Genomic DNA, 25,113 nt, shown 5'->3' with positions numbered 1-25,113 from the left:
AGTACTTCCCAGAACTTCTGCTGCCAGTGTCCTTGTCCCCATGGTGAGCCACAGCCACTGCCCACCTCTGCAGGAGACCCTCCAACACTAGCAGGTAGGTCTGGTTCAGTCTCCTCTGGGGTCACTGCTCCTTCCCCTGGGTCCCGATGTGCACACTACTTTGTGTTTGTCCTCCAAGAGTGGAGTCTCTGTTTCCACCAGTCCTGTCAAAGTCCTGCAGTCAAATCCCACTAGCCTTCAAAGTCTGATTCTCTAGGAATTCCCCCTTCCGTTGCCAGACCCCTAGGTTGGGAACCTGACGTGGGGCTCCGAACCTTCACTCCAGTGGGTGGACTTCTGTGGTATAAGTGTTCTCCAGTCTTTGAGTCACCCACCCAGCAGTTATGGGATTTGATTTTACTGTGATTGTGCCCCTCTTCCTGTCTCATTGTGGCTTCTCCTTTGTCTTTGGATGTGGGGTATCTTTTTTGGTGAGTTCCAGTGTCTTCCTATCGATGATTGTCCAGCAGCTAGTTGTGATTCTGATGTTCTCGCAAGAGGGAGTGAGAGCACGTCCTTCTACTCCGCCGTCTTGGTTCCTAATCCCTACTGATTTTCTGAACATTCATAATATTTGATTCCTTCCATTTCTATTTTTATGAAGTAATTATTTTCATAACCTGGAGACAAACTGCCTTTACTTACATCACACAGGTATTTTTATAGTGAATGAAAAATCACACTTATGATGTGGAGCTTTAGGATATATTATTATATTCTTTCTGCGGAGTTAGACTTTACCTCAGAGTAATTTCTCAATTGCTCCATGATAGGTGGATGTGAAATGCATCATTTTTATATGATTAAAAATAGTCACTTTGATTATCTAAAGATTTTACAACTATTGCACCTTTCAAAAAGGATTGAATCTTGGTTTATAGAAATTGAAATAATTCTACCTGTATTTTTAGCTGGATTTAAATGTGATGGTTTCACATCAGTGGACAGTGTCTTTGGAAGATCTTGCTTCTGCCAATTCTCTAATACTGAGCTGTGTCAAACAGATCAAAGAAAGTAGAAAGTTAGGAAATTTCCTTTAAATATGTTGACAAAATTATCTGTAAATATGAATGAGAGCTGGGTGTTCAAATTTTTTGAGTTCATATAATTCAGATATTGGAAACATCACCATTTTTCTCCATGAATAAACAGCAAGTTTTATTATTGTTCCTCTTATCCAAATTATCTAGGCTATTTTTAATTTTCCACTTTAATCTTCTAGGGTGGACATGGTCATATAGGAGGTACACATACACACACTGCCAGTTGAATATTCAAGCTTTATTCTATTGCCAAGATGTGATTTGTAACAAACCTGTTGATATGATTTTATATTCTCTGCAGAAATCACTCTGTAGTAAACCAGGTTTCTGGCCACAGCAGTATCCCCTGCTAAGAGCTAATAAGCCATAGTATTGAGAAGCCAGGCTGGAATTTAGCTGTTTAATTGTTTTCATGTGTTTGCATTAGAATGGGTATGAACCCTAACAAGTCAGCTTTACAAAGGTTGGAGGTGGAATCCAGGCCTTGTTCTCAAAGAGCTAAAGCTAAAACAGTCCCTTAGTTAGCCTGCCTTAGCAGTCTCTGTTTCTCAGGAAATAAATTCTATTGCTTTTGAAGAAAGCAAAGTTATTTGAAGGAAAGCAGTTATTTGAAGGAAAGACTGTCTCTCTTGTCTAATACTTCCACTTCCTCCTCTTTTCTCTTGGCATTTCTTAGAACCCTGCAATTATCCGAGTAAATAAAGTTAAGCCTTTACTACCAAAAAATAACTTCCAGACTACTCATGGATCATGGACTTTATAGCCTTGCATAGATTCCTCAGATCTACTTTCTGAGGTAGGTATATTATACCATACACTATTTTTTAAAACAGCTTTATTGAGGTGTAATTAATATACAAAGAACTGCACATACTTAATGCATACAATTTGATGGATTTGAACATACCCAAACACCTGTGAAACCATTACTACAATCAAGGTAATAGAGGCTCAGAGAGAAGGAATTTGCTAAACATTCCAGAGGTAATACAGGGACTAGTAGGGATTTGAACACTGGTCTTTCTGACTCCAAAATCCATGCTCTTTCCAATTCAAAGCTGCCACGTTATATTTTCACCTGGACTGATGTTTGTGTGTTGGCATAGGACTTGCTAGAGATGTTAGCATGGAAGACCTGTAGGTATGGGACTACTTTTTCCATCAAAAATGAAGATGTAAACATACTTATGAGACACAACAATTGGAATTAGAATGTCCAAAAAATCTGGAGTATATTCAATTCCAGAAATTTCACTTTAGTCAGAGACAAGAGATAGTCACACTGTCTAATTATATTGTTTCTCAGTTGTAAAAGCAAATGGGGGGGTTGTGTGGATAGCAGGAGTGGGTTAAGAAGCTCTGCTTCCCCAAACTGCCACAGAATCACAAACCACATTTTGCATGATGGATGGGTCCCTCTTTCTAGGTGGATACAGTATCATTTTATTAATACCTCTTTAAAGCAGTAGTGAGCTATATACATTTGTATATATGGTATTAGATGTATTAAACTGCTTATTAAATTTAATTTTCATATATTGCCTTTCTCCTAAGTATGTGCTTATGGCAATACATACTGACATATGGAGGTGTTGGAATCACTGAAAATATAATTATTCTTAAGTTTTCAGCATGTAACATACTGTGCAAGGGGATAAAGTTAAATTGCAAAGTTTTGATTCCTCTCCAACAGTAAAAATAATTTTCACTACACAATTTGGTCAATGTAGAAAGCATTTAAAAAAAAATAAAAATGACTTTGAACTTCATCAATCAGATATGACTATTATTGTTCTTTGGTGTATTGATAAAGTTATTTAAAAGAAAGATTTATATATGTTGCTACATGTATGGAAAATGAGTGAAGAAATAAATGTTTAATATTTTATACCACTCAGTGTAGAGGAATTAAGGTTGCACAATAGCAAGGTACTCTAGCATTTCACAGAAGAGTAACAGAACAATTGTATTTATAAATAGACATTTCAAGAAAAAAGAAGCATGGATTCCCTTTAAAGTATGCACTGAAAACCTAATTTTGTATAGTAATCAGGATTATGGATCCATAATTTGAAGTCATGGTTAAAAAAAAAAAGCCCATGGCTACCTAGTGTTAAATGATGGCCCCTCCCTCCATCCTCAACTGGGATACTGTTCTAAGGGCTGATGGTTTGTTTTACTTCCCACTTAAAAATAGCTAGAGAAAGAAACCATATGGAACAAAGTCTAAAAGTATTATTATGTAGCAGATTGTATTTTTGGAAAATGGTTGCAAAATAACTCCCATGTCACATACACTTTTAGAGACTTGCCACTCACCCATTAAAAGATGGAGTCTAATTTGTTCCCTCAACTTGAATTTGGGTAGGATTGTAATTGCTTCACAAATGGACTCCAGTTGAGGTGACTTTGCATTACTTATGATACTAGCAAAGAACAGAATATAAGCTTCTATTTAGTTCTCTTGGTATGACTTGGAGGAAGTCAGACCATGGAAGCTGACCAACTCCCCTGATATTGCTGTGCTGTGAGGGAGCTGAAATTAGCCTACATGGAGAGAATACATAGAGGAACATTGAATCTACAAGTTAGAAGAGATGTGTCTAGCCGTCCCAGCTACTCCAGCTCCTCATGGTTCCAATCTATCTACTGTGTGACTACAAATAAGGGACTCTGAGCCAGAACCGTAAACTGATCCCTTTCTGAATTTCTGAGCTACAGAAATCATGAAAGAGAATACAATGATTGTTGTTTTAAGCAACTACATTTTGGGGTGATTTATCATGTAGCAATAGATAATTGGAGCAGAATTGGATGCAGAAATGGAGTGCTGACATAACAAAAATCTCAAGTGGACAGAATCCTTTAGGAAGAGACTGTTAGTGAAACCCTGAAGTACCTAGGGAGGTTTGTTGGTGAAAGCTGGAAGAAACTCTAGGAGAGCCTAAGCAGTAGCCTAAAGGGTCTCAAGAAGACTGTCTGAAAGGGCTTAAAGCAAAAGGAGGAAATCATAATTGGAAGTTGGAGAAAGAGGGACCCTTGTTATGTAGTGGCAGAAAGTTTAGCAAAATTCTTGCCTGTGTGAATGTGGAACATAGACTGTGTTCCTAATGAACTCAGTGATATGGCTTTTCTTGCTGCCCATAATAAAATAAAAGAGGAGAGTGATGAACTAATGAGCAAATTATTCAGTTCTGAGTGAAATTCTTAGGAAATGCAAAGGATTCAGAGCAGTCTTTTCAGAAAGCAAATTGTTCTCAAATTTAAAAAGGGCTTTAGGACAAAGACCTAAGGGAAAGATAGGGCTAGAATATTCTTTTAAGACCCCAGAAAGTTCTAAGGCATAATACATGAAGTTCATGAGAGGCCCCAAGCCAGAACCACTCAGATGAGCCTTCCCTAAATTCTTGGCCTACAGAAACCAGTGGAAATAATAAAATGACTGTTGTTTTAAGTCAATCCAATTTTCAGTGAGTTTTTTAAAGAAATAGATAACCAGAACATATTCAAAAGACAAAAATAATGTATAAAGTCATAAATACTCATTTTTAATTTTAAAAATTACTTTATCACCAGGGAGTAAGGTAAACATTATTCAAGTATGTGGATATTAAATAAATTACTTTACGTCAAAAGTAAAAAATTAAAACAAAAACTTTCCACTTAAATACTAAACCTTATTTAAATATTGACTCAAATACGTGTTCCCTTTTTTATTAAATCATCATTAAAATAGAATGGAAATATTTTTAGACTGGGGACTTTGGCTTTCACACTATGGGTGTTGCAACATATGACACCCCTCTTCAGAAAGATGAGTGTTATAGACAGGGGGTCCATAACAGTAATTTTAATTATTTAATTTTCACCCAGAAGTGAAAGTTTCCATATATAAGTAAAGTTTCTCACCATGTGAGCTTTCACATTGACATGTTGAGAAAACTGATATGACTTTCTTTTACATAAAATTAAAGGTGTCTGACACTGTGCCTTTAATCAGCAATAGATATTATATTCCGAATCTTCTATAGGATTCTTCTTCACCACCTTTTTCCACCCCTCCTTCTTCTCTTCCCCCCTTTCTTCCTCCTCCTCTTTTTCTCTTCCCTCCTCCTTCTTCTGTTACTTTAAAAGATAGTTTTCTTTATGATAGGTCAAAATATTGTTTCTCTTTACTTTGATCCCTTTATCATTTGCATCTGTATAACATGTTTAGTCTAGTTGCTAGCAATATTTAAGAAGAAAACCCTTCATTGTATTAAAAATGAGTGATGGAGGTAATTATTCCTGACTTCAGGGAGTTCACATTTTATTGTGGGAAATAGTCACGTATTGATCTCATCGCCGTATTCTCATACACATGTAAGTAAAACGGGTAATGAGCTTGAGATCACAGAAAAGAGAGTGATGAATATTTTGGCGTGATGAATATTTTAGGGGTGAAGATGGGATTTAAGCAGTGGTGTACTGAAGTCAGCTTGCACTGATTTGGCGATGCTTTTATGGAAGAGATGTCTTTTGAACTAAGCTTTAAAATATAAGTAGAAGAAAAAAGAATGGATATATGTACATGTATAACTAACTCAGTTTGCTGTACACCTGAACTAACACATTGTATATCAACTATACTCCAATAAAAATTTTTAAAAAATTTAAAAAGTATAAAAAAATATAAGTAAAAGTATTTTTGCTGGGTTGAAAGAGAGAATGGGCTGGGAGAGAGCAGTCTAGGTAATAATAATGGCTACCATTTACTGGGTGCTAACTATGGCCTAGGTGCTGTGCTAATTAAGCACTTACACTGTCATAATGCATCCTCGAAACAGTTCTGTGCGGTAGATATTACCTATTCCATTTTACATGGGAGATGGAGGCTCATGACTTGAAATCATGTCCATCATCTGAAAGGTTTACCACTGCACTTTACTGCCTCAAAAATAAATAAGTGGATATGGGTAATTTGAGGGGTAGAGGTGGACTAAGTTTAACAAAATGCATTATTTCTCTTATTACTCCTTTACATAACCTACTATTTTCTAAAGTTATGTATAGATTTCTCTGGCTGGGGCAAATTTATTCTCCAGGCAAACTCATTGATTTCATAATATAGAAGATTCCTTTAAGATATTTTGTAGTTTATTCGGAATACTAAATTTCAGGAGAGCAGTGAGTGATAAGGTTGAAACAGTTGACACATACAGTCAGTTGAAGTTGTGACCTGCCTAGTGTTTTGGGTAGGGAAATTTAGGTGGCCTGCAAAGAAGAGGAAGGAGTTAGCCAAAGTTAACTGACAGGGACAGACTGAGAGAAGACATTTGCAGCACATATAACCAAAAAGGGATTAATATCTAGACTATATAAGGAACTCCTGCAAATCAGCAAGGATAACATAGGAAAACCATCCGTAAAAGGCAAAGTGCTTGAATAAGCAATCCATAGAAGAAAAAATCCCAAATGGCCAATCAGTATATAAAGAGGTATGAAACCTCAGTAGAAATCAGAAAAATGCAAATTAATAACTCAGCCTCCAGCTTCTTAAAAAAGATGTCTTACTCAGTTTTTATATTATTATGATTATGTAAATATTACTAATATCTACAGTTATATTTCATTTGATTTATAGCTTTTAATAACAACTTTACAGAGGTATAATACACAATACAATAAGGTACACATTTAAAGTGGAGATTTGATAAGATTTTACATGTGTTTACTCCCGTGAAACCATCACCACAATCAAGATAATGAACATACCCATCACTCTCAAAAGTTTTCTTGTGTCCCTTTATAATCTCTCCATACTGCCCATCACCTCATAAACAATCACTGATACACATTTTATCATAAAGATTAGCTTGTGTTTTCAAGCATTTTACATAATTGAATCATAGAGCATGAGTCTATTTTGGTCTGGCTTCTTCCACTTAACATAATTATTGTGAGAGTCACTCATGTGGTTGCAAATCACAATAGGTTGTTTACTTTTATTGCTGAATTGTATTCCATTGTAGGGATGTACTACCTTTTTGTGTGTGTGCACCTGATGATGGATGATTGTGTTGTTTCCAGTTTTTAGCTATTATAAATAAAAACACTATGAACATTCATTGAACATTCATTTACAAATCTTTATATGGATATAAGTTTTCATTTCTCTTGGTTAAGTGCCTAGGGGTGAAATGAGAGTTCCAATTCTTTCACACCCTCTCCAACACTTGGTATTGTCAGTCTTTGGTCTTTTTAATTTTAGCCATTCTACTAGGTGTATAGTCTTAACTCATTGTGGTTTTAATTTCTGTTGCCCTAATAACTAATGACATTAAGCATCTCTTATGTTCTTATTTGCCATCTGCATATCGTCTTCTTTTTTTAATTGAAGTATAATTGATGTACAATATTATATAAGTTATAGGTGTACAATATAGTGATTCATAATTTTTAAAGGTTATACTCCATTTATAGTTATTATAAAATAATGGCTATATTCCCTCTGTTGTACAATATATACTTGTAGCTTATTTTTTACATAATAGTTTGTATCACTTAATCCCCCCCTCCTGTATTTTCCCTTCTACTTTCCCACTCCCCACTGGTAACCACTAGTTTGTTCTCTATATCTGTGACTCTGCTTCTTTTTTGTTATATTCACTAGTTTGTTGTATTTTTTAGATTCCACATATAAGTGATATTACACAGTATTTGTCTTTCACTGTCTGACTTATTACACTTAGCATAATGCCCTCCAAGTCCACCCATGTTGCTGCAAATGGCAAAATTTCATTCATTTTCATAGCTGAGTAGTATTCCATTTTGTGTGTGTGTGTGTATATATGTATGTATGTATATATATATATATATATATATATGTATGTATGTATATATATATATATATATATATATATCTTCTTTATCCATCCATCTGTTGATGGACACTTAGGTTGCTTCCATGTCGACAATTGTAAATAATGCTACTGTGAATATTGGGGTGCATGTATCTTTTCAAATTAGTGTTGCTGATGTTGTTGTTTTTTGATATATACTCAGAGTGGAATTGCTGGGTCATATGGTAGTTCTATTATTAGTTTTTTGAGAAGCTTCTATACTGTTTTCCACAGTGGCTGCATCAATTACATTCCCACCAACAGTGTATAAGTGCTCCTTTTTCACCAAATCCTCACCAGCGTTTGTCATTTGTGTTCTTTTTGATGATAGCTATTCTGACAGGTGTGAGGTGATACCTCATTGTGGTTTAGATTTGCACTTCCCTGATGATTAGCAATGTTGAGCATCTTTTCATGTGCCTCTTGGCCATCTGCATTTCCTCTTTGGAAAAATGTCTATTCAGGTCTTCTGCCTTTTTAAAAGTTGAGTTGTGGGTTTTTTTTGATGTTGAGTTGTATGAGCTGTTTATATACATTGGATATTAACCCCTTATTGGTAATATCATTTGCAAGTATTTTCTCACATTTATTAGGTTGTCTTTTCATTTTGTTGATGGTTTACTTTGCTGTGCAAAAGATTTTAAGTTTAATTAGGTCTCATTTGTTTATTTTTGCTTTTATTTCCTTTGCTTTAGGAGACAGATCCAAAAAAATATTGCTAAGATTTATGTCAAAGAGCGTTCTGCCTATTTTTTCCTCCAGGAGTTTTATGGTTTACATTTAGTTCTTTAATCCACTTTGAGTTTATTTTTGTATATGGTGTCAGAGAATGTTCTAATTTCCTTCCTTTATAGGTAGCTATCCAGTTTTCCTAGCACCACTTATTGAAGAGACTGCCTTTTCTCCATTGTATATTCTTACCTCCTTTGTTGTAGATTAACTGACCATAAATGCTTGGGTTTATTTATGGGCTCTGTATTCTGTTCCATTGATCTATGTGTCTGTTTTTGTGTGAGTATCATACTGTTTTGATTACTGTAGCTTTTGCAATATAGCCTGAGGTTAGGGAGCATGATTTCTCCAGTTCTGTTCTTCTTTCTCAAGGTTGTTTTGGCTATTTAGGGTCTTTTGTGTTTCCATACAAATTTAGAAATTATTTGTTCTAGTTCTGTGAAAAATGCCATTGGTAATTTGATAGGTATACACTGAATTGCACTAAATTATATTTTGGCAGGGATTTCATACTACCCAAGGTTACTTTGGGTATTATGGTCACTTTAACAATATTAATTTTTCTAATGCAAGAACACAGTATATCTTTGTGTCATCTTCAATTTCTTTCATCAGTGTCTTATAGTTTTCTGAGTACAGGTTTTTACTGCCTTAGGTAGATTTATTCCTAGGTATTTTATTCCTTTTGATGCAGTGGTATATGGGATTGTTTCCTTAATTTCTCGTTCTGATAGTTTGTTGTTAGTGTACAGAAATGCAACAGATTTCTGTATATTAGTTTTGTATCTTGCAACTTTACAAAATTCATTGATGAGGTCTGATAGTTTTCTGGTGGCATGTTTAGGATTTTATGTATAGTATCATGTCATCTGCAAACAGTGACTGTTTTTACTTCTTTTTCAATTTGGATTCCTTTTATTTCTTTTTCTAGTCTGATTGCTGTAGCTAGGACTTTTAATACTATGTTGAATAAAATTGGCGAGAGTGAGCATTCTTGTCTTGTTCCTGATCTTAGAGGATATGCTTTCAGCTTTTCACCATTGAGTATGATGTTAGTTGTGGGCTTGTCATATATGGCCTTTACTTTGTTGAGTAATGCTCCCTCTTGCATATCTTCTTTAATGAAGTGTATGTTCACATCCTTTGCTCATTTTTAAAATTGAGTTTTAAAAGTTTTCTTATTGTTGAGTTTTAAATTCTTCTTTATATGTTCTGATAAAAGTCGTTTATCAGATCTATGACTTACAAATGTTTTCTACCAGTTTGTGGCTTGTCTTTATTTTCTTAAGTTTTGAAGCTTTCAAAAAACAAAAGTTTAAAATTTTATTGAAGTTCATTTTATTAATTTTTTTCTTTTATAGATTGTGCTAATAGTGTTGTATCCAAGAAATCTTTGCTTAACTCAAGGTCACAAAGATTTTCTCCTAATTTTTCTTCTAGACGTTTTATAATTTTAGGTTTTACTTTTAGGCTTATGATTCATTTTGGTTTAATTTTTGTATATGATGTGAGGTATAAATCAAAGTTCTTTTTTTTTTTTTGAATATGGAATTCCAATTGTTCCAGCACTGTTTATTGAAAAGACTTCCTTTTCTCCACTGAATTTCCTTTGCATCTTTATAGAAAATCACACGTGTGGGTCTATTTCTAGCTCTTCATTCTACTCCATTCATCTACTTATGTATATTGATTCAGATATCACATTGTTTTTACTATATTGTTTTACAAGTTTTTTTTTTAACTTGTCAAGATGAAGTTATGATGAAAATAAGCTGGTGTGGGGATATGGGGACATTTAGGTTGGGTGGCTCAGGTGAAGTATTTTGGCTTTTTTACATTGATGTCATACTCACTGAGGGCAGAGATCAACTCCTCCATGGTCAGAGAGTACTTATGGTCCTTTCTCTTGCTTCAGGAGGTGCCAGAGCTTGTGCTCTTCATTTTTCAGTCTTGCTGGACATCATTAGCAAAACCTGAGATGAATTTCTGGGCAGCTAGGGAGATGAGCTAAATTATTTGTGGATCTGAGGCTCCAAAGTCAGCATTGTTCAGGGAATAGCCAGTCACTGTTCCTGGGTTCTTAGATGTATAATCCTCTAGCCACACCAGGGAGTCCACTAGAGGCTTGCCGAGCATCTCTGCCTTCACATCTATGTTGGCCTGCTGGGCAGGAAGTAAACCCCATTAGACATGGCCCCCTGGTGGTGCTGTGGGAAGAGGGTGGGTACCAGATGCTGCTCCAGCTCCAGGCCCTCCTGCTGTCCCCAGGACCCTGAAGGTTCTGAGGGGCTGTGCAGCCTCCCTGGATACTTTCACTATAGTTGTATGATGATTCTTGAAACCAGGAAGTGTTAATCCTTCAACTTTGTTCTTTTTCAAAATTTTCATGGCTGTCCTTTGCATTTACAGTGAATTTTAGAATCAGTTTGTCAATTTCTACAAAAGTCCTGCTGGGATTTTTCATTGGATTTTTTAAATCTATACATCAATTTGGGGAGAACTAACATCTTAATGTTGAGTTTTGTGACCCATTAACAAACTATAGCTCTCCATGTATTTAAGTCTTTAGTTTCTCTTAACAACGTTTTGTAGTTTTGGGTATAGAAGTCTCTCACACCTCTGATCAGATTTATTCTTATTTCATTGTATTTGGCTTCTTTCACTTAGTCATATGCACTTAAGTTTCCTCCATTTCTTTTTGTGACTTGAGAGCTCATTTCTTTTTAGTGTTGAATAGTAGTCCGTTGTCTGGATGTACCACAGTTTATGAATATATTCACCTATTGAGGGTCATCTTGGTTGCTCCCAAGTTTTGGTAATTGTGAATAAAGCTGCCATAAACATCCATATGAAGATTGTTGTGTGGACATAGCTTTCAACACATTTGAGTAGATAATAAGGAGCACCATTGCTGGATTGTATGGTAAGAGTATGTTTAGTTTTGTAAGAAACTGCCAAACTCTCTTCCAAAGTGACTGTACCATTTTGCATGCTCATCTGGAAATGAATGAGCACTTCTGTTGCTCCACATTCTCACCGGCATTTGATATTGTTGGTGTTTTGGATTTTGGCCATTCTAATAGGTATGTAGTGGTAACTTGTTCTTTTAATTTGCAATTCCCCAATCTTGTATGAAGTTGGCAATGCAGACTTTTTTAGGCTGAGACTTTTTTCCCCAGTTTTATTGAGATATAATTGATATATAACATTATGTAAGTTTAAGGTGTACCTCGTATTGATTTGATACACTTATATATTCCAAAATGCTTGCCACCATAGCATTAGCTAACACTTGCATGATGCCACTTTGTGTGTGTGTGTGTGTGGTGAGTACATTTAAGATATACTCTCTTAGCAACTTTCAAGTATATAATACAGTATTGTTAACTATAATCACCATGTTGTACATTAGATCTCCAGAATTTATTCATCTTATTACTGGAGTTTATACTCTTTGACCAACAGCTCTCCTTTTCCCCTACTCCCCAGGCCCTGGTAACCACCATTCTATCCTCTGTTTCTATATTTGGCTTTTTTATATTCCACATACGAGTGACTTAACAGTATTTGTCTTTTTTTGTTGTGTCTTTTTTTTCATGGCCGATAGTATGGTGTGTTTTGTGTGTATTTAAGAATAATATGTATTATGCTATTTGTTGGAGCATTCTCCTAGAGATCACTGTCTTTTGTTACTTAGTGTTCAGTGTCTTAAAAAACACTGTCTTTTTTATTGTTTGCTTCAGGTGGTAGAATAAGTCCAACCCCTGTTAATTCATCTTGGTTGGAAGTCTGAGTTCTTGGGTAATAATTTTCCTTTCTCTTGGGCCTTTTCCCTTACTCCTTTTTGGTTTCCTTAGGTGTTTTTTTTTTTTTTTTTTTTTTTTTTTCTTTGACTATTTTTTTTTAAATTTTTTTTCAGAATTTCAAATTTCCTCTCCATACGTTCAGACGTTAGGTAATTTATCAATTTAATATTTTCTTAGGAACATCCTGTCTGAAGCTTTCCTTCATCACGTTTTCAATGCAGACTAGTTGCTGTCTTTTCAATACTTTGAAATCCCAGTATTGTCCTGGGATTTCTCTTAACTTACTTAAAATATTATATAAGTATTGCTGTTAACTAATTCTAATATTCTACAGACTTACTTCTTTACTCTTTTGTGTTTTATGGACCTCTTAGCTTCCTTTTTCTTGATTTACTCCCTAGTTTTGGTGGAATACATCTTTCAGTAGCTTACTGAGAATAGATACATGAGAGAGAAATTTTCTTGAGAACTTATAGGACTGAAAATATCTTTATTCTATGCTCCCATTTGATTTCCAATTTGGATTGTTATAGAGTTCTAGGTTGTATACCAATTTCCCTCAGAATTTTAAGGTATTGTGCCATTTTTTCCCCAGAGTCCAGTATTGCAATTGAGAAGTCTGAAACATTCTAATTCCCACTCTTTCGTTGGCAATCTGCTTTTCTCTTTGGAGGCTTGTGGTGTCTTTATCTTTATTATCATAAAAATTTTCACTGATCCCCATTACTTAGCGCTTAAAAAAATATCTTTGAGGATAATAATTTCAGTGTTTAAAGTTGTATTTTGTTCTTTGTATTGACTCTATTTCTTCTGGCCTTCATTTTTCTTTTCATTTATATTTGTCACTATCATTCATGTCAAAGATTTTTCTTCTGATATCTGGTAAGTTTTTCCTGTTTATAATTAAGAATGAAGGATTAAAGATTTGCCCAAAAGGTGTGTGTGTGTAAGTGTGTGTCTTCAGGGTGTGTTGATTAAACTGTGTTCTCTGTAGGCTATTTGGGTGGGGAGCACACTTCTCCATTGTTCAGTAAACTCTGAGTATGTGGATATTTTCTTTATTCATGGTTAGTTTTCCAAGGTAGAAATCCTTTAACTTTACCTTCTTGCTTAGGGTTATAAGGCTTACTGCCAGCATTCCAAGAGTCAAGGTGGAGGATGGGGAGGTGGGATTAAGGATCTTGCTATTTAGTATCTAGAATTTCACTCACTATGGCATTTCTGCCCCCAGCTGTGCCCAGGGACTCCTAGTGCAAAGCTTCTAAGGTTCAAGCTCTTTAGTCTTTGTTGGGGTGATGGAGGAAATCTAAGGATTTAATTGCTCCTTTTTTTTTATATTAACAACAGGCTTTTATTAAACAACAATATATCATTTATAATAACTTTTTAAAATCCAATTTAAATCAGAGGTACAAAAATTCCACACAACACTAAAAATATTATCAAGAGAAATTTTTAAAGATCTAAGTAAGAGTCTACATCTGTATAGATGCTCATTCTACCAAATCTATCTATTACTCAAAACAGTCTCAATTAAAACTCAGCAGTGGGGTGCGGTGTGTGTATGTACGTGTATGTGTGTTTGACAAAATAATGATGAAACGTGTATGAAAATGCAAAGGGTCAAGAATAGCAAAGACAACTTTAAAAAGAATAAAATGGTAAGTCTTACCCTACATGATATCAGGACTTATTTATTATAAAGTTATTGTAAATAGAGCATGAGATATTAGCATAAGAAAAGACAAACCAGTGAGTCCAGAAACAGATTCACATATATATGTGCACTTGATTTATGACATTAGTGTCACTGCAGAGCAGTGGGGAAAGGAAGATTCTAGTCAGCAACACATGGAGTAGAACCACTGTGTTTTAACTGCTTCTTATACACAGATAACCAATCCTATCTTCAGTCCCACCAGAACCTGAACTTCAGAGGTACCTGGTAGACCCAGCTTGAGAGCCTTTTTATGGTTCTTCAAGGTTTACATCTTGTTTCTAGGCAAGAATTTGGTTTTCTCTTGTCTTCTAAGTCAGTTATTATAAGTCCATGTACTTTCCACCTTCCAATATTTAGTTGACATCTCTCTTTTCTATTTTATCCTCTTCTGTTCTTTTTGCTCTGTAGGTTTGGAACTTAAAAAAATCCTTTCAATGTAATTTTAATGTGTTCTTAGGAGGCACCAGAGATTAACGAATGGTTGAGATATGGTCTCTTTTGACTTTTAACTGTGAAATGTAACAAATGTATAGAAAAGTATTAAAAAAATATAGTTCACTGATTTTCACAAAGTAACCAGTCAGGTTAAGAAACAGAGCATTGCTAATCTACCAGAATCCTCTCTCATGCTTGAAAAATTCATGTTGTAAGAATCTTCATCCCGTCACAATAAGTATAATTTCAATGCACCCCAAATACTCTGAAATTTATTGTATGGCCTCTGAAGTGTGTCACTTGATACCAAACTAGCCCCATTTTCTCTATATTTTCCAGCTGTCTATTTTACAGAGAAAATATTCCTTATAATAGGTAATATTTAGTGCTGATGTAAAGTAAGATCTAACAAATCTTGCTGAGATTAGCTTTACCTTAGCTTTACCTTACCTTAGCTTATTAGCTTACCTTAGCTTATTAGCTTTACCTTAGCTAATAAGTATAATATTTTAAGGAACATTTGTGTGCAGGTACAACATGACTTTATATACAAGAAACTTGATCTAACACAGTAAACTGTTCCTCCCTTGAGATAGTCATTCTGTAAGACTAATCTAATTTTCCAATATGATTTCTTTTTCTGTGATTTTAGAAGGTCCTGGAGAAACATTGAAGTTAGACTGTGATATAGAGCCAGTATAAAATAAGTTGAAAAGTAATATTTCTCAGTAATATCATTTATTCTCTACTTCCTAGAAGCCCAACACTCTTCCTGTACAAAGGCCATAGTTTTCTGTGAACCAGAAAAGCTATAAATTTTACCAGCTGGTTTTAACTGAAAAGAAATATCAAAAAATTCCTCCTGTGGGCTCTATAAATGCTCAGATAGTAGACTGACACACATGAAATATAAGCACTGTAGTTATTCATGCCTTTTTCCCCTCTCAAACATGTCCTAATGATTTGTTATTCTACTCCGTGTATAAATAGCCATGAAGCAGAGTCTCACTAAGTGAGAGGCCTGCTGTTTTTTCTTATGTAAAGTGTCAAGTGAGTTGAATATTTTTGGGCACATAAATCTTTGTTTGGTACCTAAGCAGAGAACGAGTTAATGATTTAGCATATGGAGAATAAATTGGTTATCAAATTTTGTCTACATATAGTTTCTTTATTTATCCTTCAGGAATTAAGTTGAAATTGATATCCTTTTCTTGAACTTTACTTTCTATCAGTAATCTAAAGAAAAAGATTGGAAAATAGACAGACTCAATCTTCCTTTCCATGAATGTGCAACATTGGGAAATTTCTGCAATGCATGAGGCATTCCTCTACCTGAGAAACAGGGTGCTGGATGAAATCTCCAAAACCTTCTGGTTCCAGTACTTGCATTGCCACATTTATCTCCAGCAGTTTTGTGTTGCTTTTTTCCCATGCAAGAGTTTTAGATTAACTATTGAAATGGAACACCCAAAATATAACTTCAGGGAAAACAATTTGAATACACATTATATTGGGGATTTTTTTAACTTGCTGAACATTAGAGTCCTGTGGAGTTTGTTGAACAGTTTCCTGAGTCCTGCTCCTAGAGAGTCTGATTTTCCAACAATTTTGGATAAAGTTTTTGGTTTCTGCTCCTGTAACAATGTAGTGAAGGGACCCTTTCAACATAGCTTCCCAAAATCTGAAGTTCAAAGACCATTTTCATTACATTGCTTCTTTATTCCATAGAGTAGTAATTTTTAAGCACTAGCATTCTCTCAAGTAAGGAATAGGGATAGCTAATTTGAGGGCACGAGACTCAGTGAGAGAGAAGGGCAGGCTGGAGGGTGGACAACATAGAATCCTTTGATATCAGATCTCTTAGCAGCCACTGGGAAGGTAGAGGACACCTATGAGAAACTGTTTCTGCTTTCTAAGCATTTTCTCACTAAGCGCACATGTGAGTAGTCACTCATCCCTCATCTCAGCCAGCTATATGAGTGGTTCTGCGCAAACAGCTGGAAACAACCCCAATAATCCATCAGTATGGCAGCTTGATATTTTCCTGTGGTCTTCTCTGTGGGACATAGGTTAACTCCAAATCCACTGGGTTAATTCATACACAAGGAAACATTTGAAAATATGGGGCTGAGGAAAGCATACCTGAAATGGGAGACAAAAGTTCTAGTTGTTTATTACCAAAGTGACTTCCTTAATATCCTTGGACATCAGCTTTTTTGTTTACTTAAGGAAGTTTGCGTTAGATGTTGTGTTGTGTCTCATTTAGCTCTCAGTCTGTTCTGAGAAGGCTGAGTCTGAGGCAGGAAGCTGGTTTCTGATAAAAGTTCTGGTGCCTGCTGTTGTCAGGTAACTGCTGCCTAAACTCTTCTGATGAGATTCTTTCTCTTTGGAAGAAATCAATATTTTTGATGAGTTGGCAACATTGCTTGTTTCTGCTTATTGCTGAGTGTTGGAACACCTTCTGTTTTTATATACTGTAGATTGGTCTCTTTATGTTGCAAAGTCTAAAATTAAAGAGGCTGGGACTTGGAAATGTGATAGGAGTTGCAAACTAGTCACTGAACTCCTACCTGTTTGAATAAGGGTTGAAAACTGGGCGATTGAACAATTTCCTTATGAAGTCTCAAGATTTGGTTTTAGTCCCTTTTCTTTTAATATCGTATTTATTAATACTATTAGTATTCTAATGGATGGATTAATAAGCAAAATCTTATTTTCAGGAATAACTAATTGCTCAAACTCAATCTACCCTAAATAAACTGATCTTCCCCTCAAAATGAGCTTCATTTCCTGTGTTTCCTAACATTTTTAAAAGAGATATCTTTGTAATCACCTCTAATCCCTCCTTTTCCTGCACCCTCCACATTTTAATCAATAGCCAATTTTACTTGGTTCTACCTCTGAAGGGGCATTAGTTATACGAGCCTTACTGCCACTGACTCATTACTTGTCCTTTATACCACTGCAATAACCTTCTCTCTATCTTTAAGTTTTATCCGCACTAATTCGCTCTTTGTCACTAGGATAATCTTTCTAACGCACCATTCTGGCCATTTCCCTCTTTTGTTTAAAAAACATTAATGACTTGACATTATATGTAGGATGAAATCTAGACTTTTTAGTGGAACTTTAAATTTTTTCTTGTTTGGACATGGCTAATATTCACACACATATGTTATCGCCTACTTTTGTTTATCCTATTCCTGTAGGATTAAATGTTGTCTCCCCACCCCCGTCTCGGTCTGGCAAAGTCCTGCTCATCCTTCAAGGACAAGCCCCAAAGTGACATCCGTCATGAATACTTTCCTGAGTATTTTACACCTAAATAAATGGTCCTTGGTCTAAGCTCTTAGAGCAGATCTTATTGCTTTAATATTATGCTACTTTGTATTATCTTCATACCTATTTTTCCTTCAACATTAAGGGTTCTTAATAAGCATCAGGTAGTTTTCAACCTTCAAATCGATGCAAATTTTACAGGTATTTTTGTATTTCTGGTAAGAGAAGCTGTATCTTTCATCAGATTTTCAAAAGATTCAATAACTCCAAATGATTGAGAAATATAATACAATATTGTAAACTCTTAGAAGAAATGTATTTTGCCATTTTATCTTCAACATAGTCAATAAATAATTTCTCAACTGAATAAGAAAATAAATGGATATTGCATTTAAATACAGTTTAATTGAAGAATCCTCTAAATTTATATTCAGAATCATGTATTGGGTTGTTGTTAAAACTTGCCAGTGTTTCCAAATATCTAGGATAAGGAAGTTTGATATAGGTAGTTTCTGTTTTATGAGAAGAGGGTTTTTTTGACTAAGATCCCATGGGATACGAACTTAACTAGGATTTATCTAGTATATTTGGATATGATTAGAAATCCCTTCAGTTCCATGGACTTTTCTTTTAGTCCCTGAATTGGGAGGTAGTCTAGATTAATCTTTAAGTGGGGCCCTACGCAGATTGAAATCTGTCTGCTGTGTGGCTTTGGGCTGAAACTAGCCTTGGCCCTCTGCCTTCCCCTTGCACTCATTCAATGCCATCCTGTGAATTTACATTTAGACACACTCTCCTTTTTCACCATCAAACACATGCCCTCATCAGATGCAAGCACCCTCATCTCTCAGCAGCAGCTTCTCCTGTACTTTTCCCCAGCCCCCTTTGCAGGGGAATTTAGAGGATAACAGGCCTTATGAACCTATGCATGGCTGGCAGTTTACCTGTTGGTTTGGCTTCTTTTTCTTGTCTTTGAAATTAGGGAGCAGGAATTATTTGCAGACTTAGGGAGGGTTTGCCAAGGACAGTGAGGAGTGATTACAGAATTGGAAGAAAGTGCTGGCAGTCTGAGAGGGGTTCCACATACTCAGACTTATAGTTTCTTTAAGTAGAGAGGGCTGCCTCTGCTGCACAGCAAGCATATGTAATTATAGAGACAATAACTGTTGAAAAATGCTTTTTTCTCTTTGCAGAATATTGCTTAATTTGCAATATTTACTTATAACAAAGTAGACAGTCTAAAGATTTATAGTCTATTTAGAAATAAAAGTATATACATTTTATTTCTAAAATGTATATACTGAAGAGGAGGGCATTTGGAATTTGTAGTTCTCATACTTTTTCATATATATTATCTCATTTAATCCTGACAATAATTCTGTGAGGTATGAAGGGAAAATATTATTATTCTCACTAAAGAAAAAGAAAACTGAAGCTCAGCAGAATAAATAATTTACCCAAGAATCGGAACTAAAATTCAAATCCCCTAGTCCTGTGATCTTTCAATCATATCATATGATAGCAATAACCATTCCTAACTCAATTATAGCAGTTTGTAAGCTGTGGGTAATTTGGGGCAAAGAAAAATTTCTCCTACAAAATAAATGGCACAGTCATTTTACACTCAGGGAGGGACCAGAAATACTTGTGTGTCCATTGATAGTATGAAAATAAATATTACTATAAAGTACTACCGTTTAAAAATTATAAAAATTCCACGTCTCTACACTAAAAGTTCTTATTATTTTGAGTGAAGCAGGCAAGCAACAAGAGCTTACCCTCTAGGGATAGTTGTATGAAAGGTTTGGGTATTTCTTAAATTTTTTGAGGTAATTCTAAAGTTTAACTAGTGTTGAGAACCAATGGTGGAAAGGCAAGGTTGGAAGCAATCAGAGCAGGATGCCAAAGACCTGGACCATGGTAGTGGCAGAGAAAATGAGAGGCATTTCTAAGAAATATTTAAAGGAATGTTGATCAGTTGAGTATATGGAGAGAAGGAGAGAGAGAGGTTGATGTTGACTCTATAGTTTCCAATCTGCTAACAGAAGAGGCTAATCTTGGTAGTAAACTAGTTTGATGGGATGGGAGTAGGATAAAAAGACATTGATAAGCCTGATTTGGGGTATAAGATCATAGTAGAGATATAGTTAAACATACCTTCTTCTGTTAGATCAACAATTACAATAATGACAGTTTTTAAAAGAAATTAATATTTGATAGTTAGATGTATTCTTTTTTTTAATGTTTATTTTTGGCTGCGTTGGATCTTTGTTGCTGCACGCGGGCTTTCTCTAGTTGCAGTGAGCAGGGGCTACTCTTCGTTGCAGTGTGCGGGCTTCTCATTGTGGTGGCTTCTCTTGTTGCGGAGCACGGGCTCTAGGTGCACGGGCTTCAGTAGTTGTGGCATGCGGGCTTCAGTAGTTGTGGCACGCAGGCTTCAGTAGCTGTGGCACGTGGGCTCAGTAGTTGTGGCTCGCGGGCCCTAGAGCGCAGGCTCAGTAGTTGCGGTGCATGGGCTTAGTTGCTACACGGCATGTGGGATCTTCCCAGACCATGGATCGAATCTGTGTCCTCTGCATTGGCAGGTGGATTCTTAACCACTGTGCGACCAGGGAAGTCCCTAGATATTCTTGTAAATATTCACTGAGGTCCATTAAATACTCTAAATTGAGTAAATTAGCAAGTGCCCTCTTCCTTTTCCACCCTAGGATGGATTTCAGCTAAGTAGAGCTGAGGGGAGCAGACGTAACCTTGAATGGTTTCATGCCTAGAAAATATTATCACAGGGCACCTGTTCCCATTTCCACTCTGAAGGAACTCAGTTTCTTGGACCATAATTATATTGGCTTTCACCCACAGGTAGTGCAGATACTATTTTTACACATACAATGGACTCATTATAGGATTTTGTTATTATTTTTGTTCTTTTTGGGGGCACAGTGTTAAATTCAGGCTGGGTGGGACCCTATGTGTATATTTTGTGGCTACAGACAAAGCAGTATAAGGTGTTTTCTTCTGTTCAGTTTCCAGTTATTTCTGGGAAATCAGACCATGAAGTTTGCCCCAGGAAATTGTTTCTTTGTGGCCAAGACCAGTGTTTACACATTCTCATTGAGGGAATCTTTAATAAGCTGTTCTATTTGCACACAAACTGCCCTAAGAAGGTATTTTTACCCTCTTTTCTAAAACCTTGGCATTATAAGAATGTATTAAAACAGTGGCTCAATTGTGAGAGGTTATCCAGAACTGAAGGTTTGAAGTTCCTTTTTAAGAATGTTGTAAGATGGGAATAAAGACACAGACCTACTAGAGAATGGACTTGAGGATATGGGGAGGGGGAAGGGTAAGCTGTGACAAAGTGAGAGTGGCATGGACATATATACACTACCAAACGTAAAATAGATAGCTAGTGGGAAGCAGCCGCATAGCACAGGGAGATCAGCTCGGTGCTTTGTGACCACCTAGAGGGGTGGGATAGGGAGGGTGGGAGGGAGGGAGATGCAAGAGGGAAGAGATATGGGAACATATGTATATGTATAACTGATTCACTTTGTTATAAAGCAGAAACTAACACACCATTGTAAAGCAATTATACTCCAATAAAGATGTTAAAAAAAAAAGGAATGTTGTACATTTAAGAATCTAAAATGACTTACTCATGTAGATGTCATGTCTTCCCCTCATTGAAGGGATGATCCCTTTTTATCTTTGGAGGAAAAAAAGTAACAAAAAGTTTTAAAACTTCCCAGTGGTTTTTTGGATTTCAAAACAATTTATGAAGGAAGTATTGGAAGATAACTTAGCTCCATTTTACCAATGAGAAAGCCATGGCCTTGACCTGGAAAGGTTAAAATACATTCTCTGCAGGAAGTCAGTTGTCCAGCTGAAATTAGGACCATGGAGAAGAATCTTTGGCTACTTTTATCCATTTACATAAAGGATTCTAAAATACTCTAAACTTCTTGTAGAAGTTTAACAACAATCTTGAAAAGGTCTAATAATATTTCAACAGATTTGGAATGGATGTGAAAAATAAGGAAGAAAAAAAAATCAAATCCCTCTTTGTGTTTGAAACAGGAATATGACATTATCCACTCAAGAGAGAAGCTTTCAATGGCTTGGCTATAATGATTTTCTTTTCATTTCTTCTTTGCCTCCACTAATTGTTTTACTAATTGCTTTTCTCACATATTTTCTTCTCTGTACTACTTTATGGCCCTTTGTAACATTTACTTAAGATCTTCCAACTATATGGTTATATACCATAGGATGATAGGGATAAGATAAGGATGAGATAGACACAACCTTTCTCACTAGAGGTTGTCATATGGCAGGAGACTATATCACTGGGAGAAGAATGGAGAAGACATTATATTAGACCAACACACATCAATATAGTGTCAGGAAAAGTTTCCTTCTCCAAGTAAAGTTTAGACTGGGACATTTCTTCTCTCTCTCCTGAGTTGATGAGAACTATGTGGTCCATAAAATCTCCTAATTTTCTCCTCCTTGAAGTGTCTTCCAACTCCAAATGTCCATGGCTACTGGGGAGGATGGGTCCTGTTACGAATAACGTACACTGTTGTATATTTTTCATCATAATTAATGATAATTCTGTTGGCAACATGTTTTTCATTCCATCTTTTTATTGTCAAAAAGATTTGCAAGAGTTCAGGTATAACTCAGATTCAGTGTCTACATAATGATCTCTTTCTTCTTTTTCACGAAAGTCAGGAGAATGTGAGCTATTATGTTAAGCTGTTTACCTGGGACCTAAGGACTGGGTATGACATTTACATCCCCAACCAAAGTTTCTGGGTTTCCTGATAGAAATTAATTTTTCCCAATATTTCTTTTCTTCACATAGAGTGAAAGATTAACAAGCTCTGTCTTCTCCTGGATTGACATAAATACACATCATAGTAGGATATTGGAGAGAAGTGGTGATTTTCATCGTCCTGGTTGTATGTTAGTAATAGAATTTTCTTCCTGTGCTGTGCTGTGAGAAGGGCATGTGGTCCACGGATGGTTCATTGATTTTTATTCATTCTCAGATCTCCTTTCCTTCTTCATTCTTTTCTTCTTGTCTTCCTTTATCAACTACTAATTGAACACATACTGTGATCTAAATGCTTGAGCACACAATCCAAAGCACACACATTTTATCTGCATCATAAAATATAGACAAATAGAGCTTAAAAAGGAGAATATAAAACTAAATAGAAATAGAAGCTCTAATGATTTCTTACATACATAAAGCACAGGAACACAAGAGTAATGGGGTCCAAAAAAATAGTCCTTGGTATCCTACTGAATTCCAAAAAGAACCTGGGTTATGTGCATACTGTGGCTAATGAAAATATTACCCATGGTAGGCCCCCCAACTTACTGATATAATTTCCATCAAGGCCCATAGCAGTTTTATGTACACATTTATAAGGGGAGACTCTTAAATACTACTACTGTTCTATATCTAAGGGGCTAAAGTACTTTCAGGAAAGACTATTTAATTTTCTTGTGTTTGAAAAACATAAAATGAGGTGATGACTGGCAAATGAGAGCAAGCCTGTTTAATATTAAGATTATGACATAAATTGACAAAAGCCCAGGCATTCCAAGTCCAAGTTGCTAGGCACCTTCTTCTTGCTCCCATCTGAGTATAATGATGTATTGTCCGCCTCAGCTGAAGTACAGAAAGGTTATTAGACCTTGGAGTCCATCTGTTACCCGTGCAAAGGAAACAATTGAACTAACACTGCTTGCTCTTTTCCTTGGTCTCTTGCCACCTTAATTATAGTTCATCTGAGCTATGTGTGTACTTGCTGCCTTGAGTAGAACATTTTCCAGGACTGTAAGAAAGCAGAATGAAAGCTCAGGTAAGGGAATTGAAGCAGAGTTTGCAGTTAGAACTTGGGGAAAAGTGTTATCTGACGAGTCACCAAAGCAATCAAACCAACAGCACACGCTACCCACAATTCATGTCGCCTCAATGCCCACTATAGCCAAACTATTTTCATGAAGTTTTTCAATTCAGCCTTGGTCTTTATTTTTAAATGTTTTGTGAGTGTGCGTATGTATGTTTTTTGTTAAGACTTATATCAGGAGATATTTCTTTTTGAATTTTAGGAAGGAGAGAGGAACCAGCTTACCTTTCAAATTTATTTACCTATCATTTTTAAAACCAGCAGTCAGTCTCCTGTTTTCTGCTGGGGTACACCTTGTGGTAGATGTCTTCATGTACAAAGTGACAACTAGGTTTGTGGCTTGGCTAAGATAGACTCAGGTGATGTTCATTTCCCTGAGAGATAGTGTCACTTTATTTCTTTCCATACAGCCAATGTGAGACTCACTTAGGCTACTACACCACAAATAAGAATTGCTTCTCTAAGAATATGCCAAGTAGCTTCAAAAAGGTGATACTTAAATTCTGGAACTTCAAGGGAGATTTTGCAAGTCTTTCCTTCTCTCTTTATAAATGCTTTCACTGTGTCCAGAGTGTCTTTTTCTTACTCTGTGCAACTAGGACTATTGAGAACCTTTGGACAATCTTCTGCTTAAAACAAAATTTCTTGCTGCATTAGCTGAGCTGCCCCCACATAATATCAAATATGTTTTTTTTGGGGGGGGAATCTGATTTTGTGTCTAAAGGTACAAATCCCCTAAAGGGACAAATCTTGGTTCCTTTAAATAGGCATGTATATAGTTGAGAAATGTGGACAAGCTATTTGCAATGAATATAGGTAAGAATACATTCTCTCTGCTCAGTGTTGGTGGGTCTAACTTTCATTACTGTTATGGCTAAAATTTTTTATTAGTAAATTTGTTGTTTATCTTAAGATACATTTTTCGTCAAGAAAATTAAGAAATTGAACCTGAAGTTAAAATTTGTCAATATCATTATCAATTGGATTGCTTATAATAGTATAGGATGGCTCTGGTCTGCATTTGGTTTTTGAGTCCTGTTTTATGGCTAGTGAGAGGACTGAAATGATGCAATGGGGGTAAATTAGTAGTCCCCCACACCGTCAGATTAGAAGAATCACCTGAGCTTCATCCTCAGGTGATTTGGATCAGGGAAAGAGGGAGGCAGGGAGTTTGTACTTTGATCAGCTCAGGTGATTCTGAGGATCAAACAGATTTGGAAACTTCTGGAGAGAAGGTAAAATTTTTTCTCCCCT

This window comes from Aethalodelphis obliquidens, unplaced genomic scaffold (genome assembly GCF_003676395.1).
Source record: "Aethalodelphis obliquidens isolate GAN/ISIS:26980383/991018 unplaced genomic scaffold, ASM367639v1 scaffold6, whole genome shotgun sequence".
In the NCBI taxonomy this organism is placed as follows: Eukaryota; Metazoa; Chordata; class Mammalia; order Artiodactyla; family Delphinidae; genus Aethalodelphis; species Aethalodelphis obliquidens.
Note: the sequence above shows the minus strand (reverse complement) of the source record.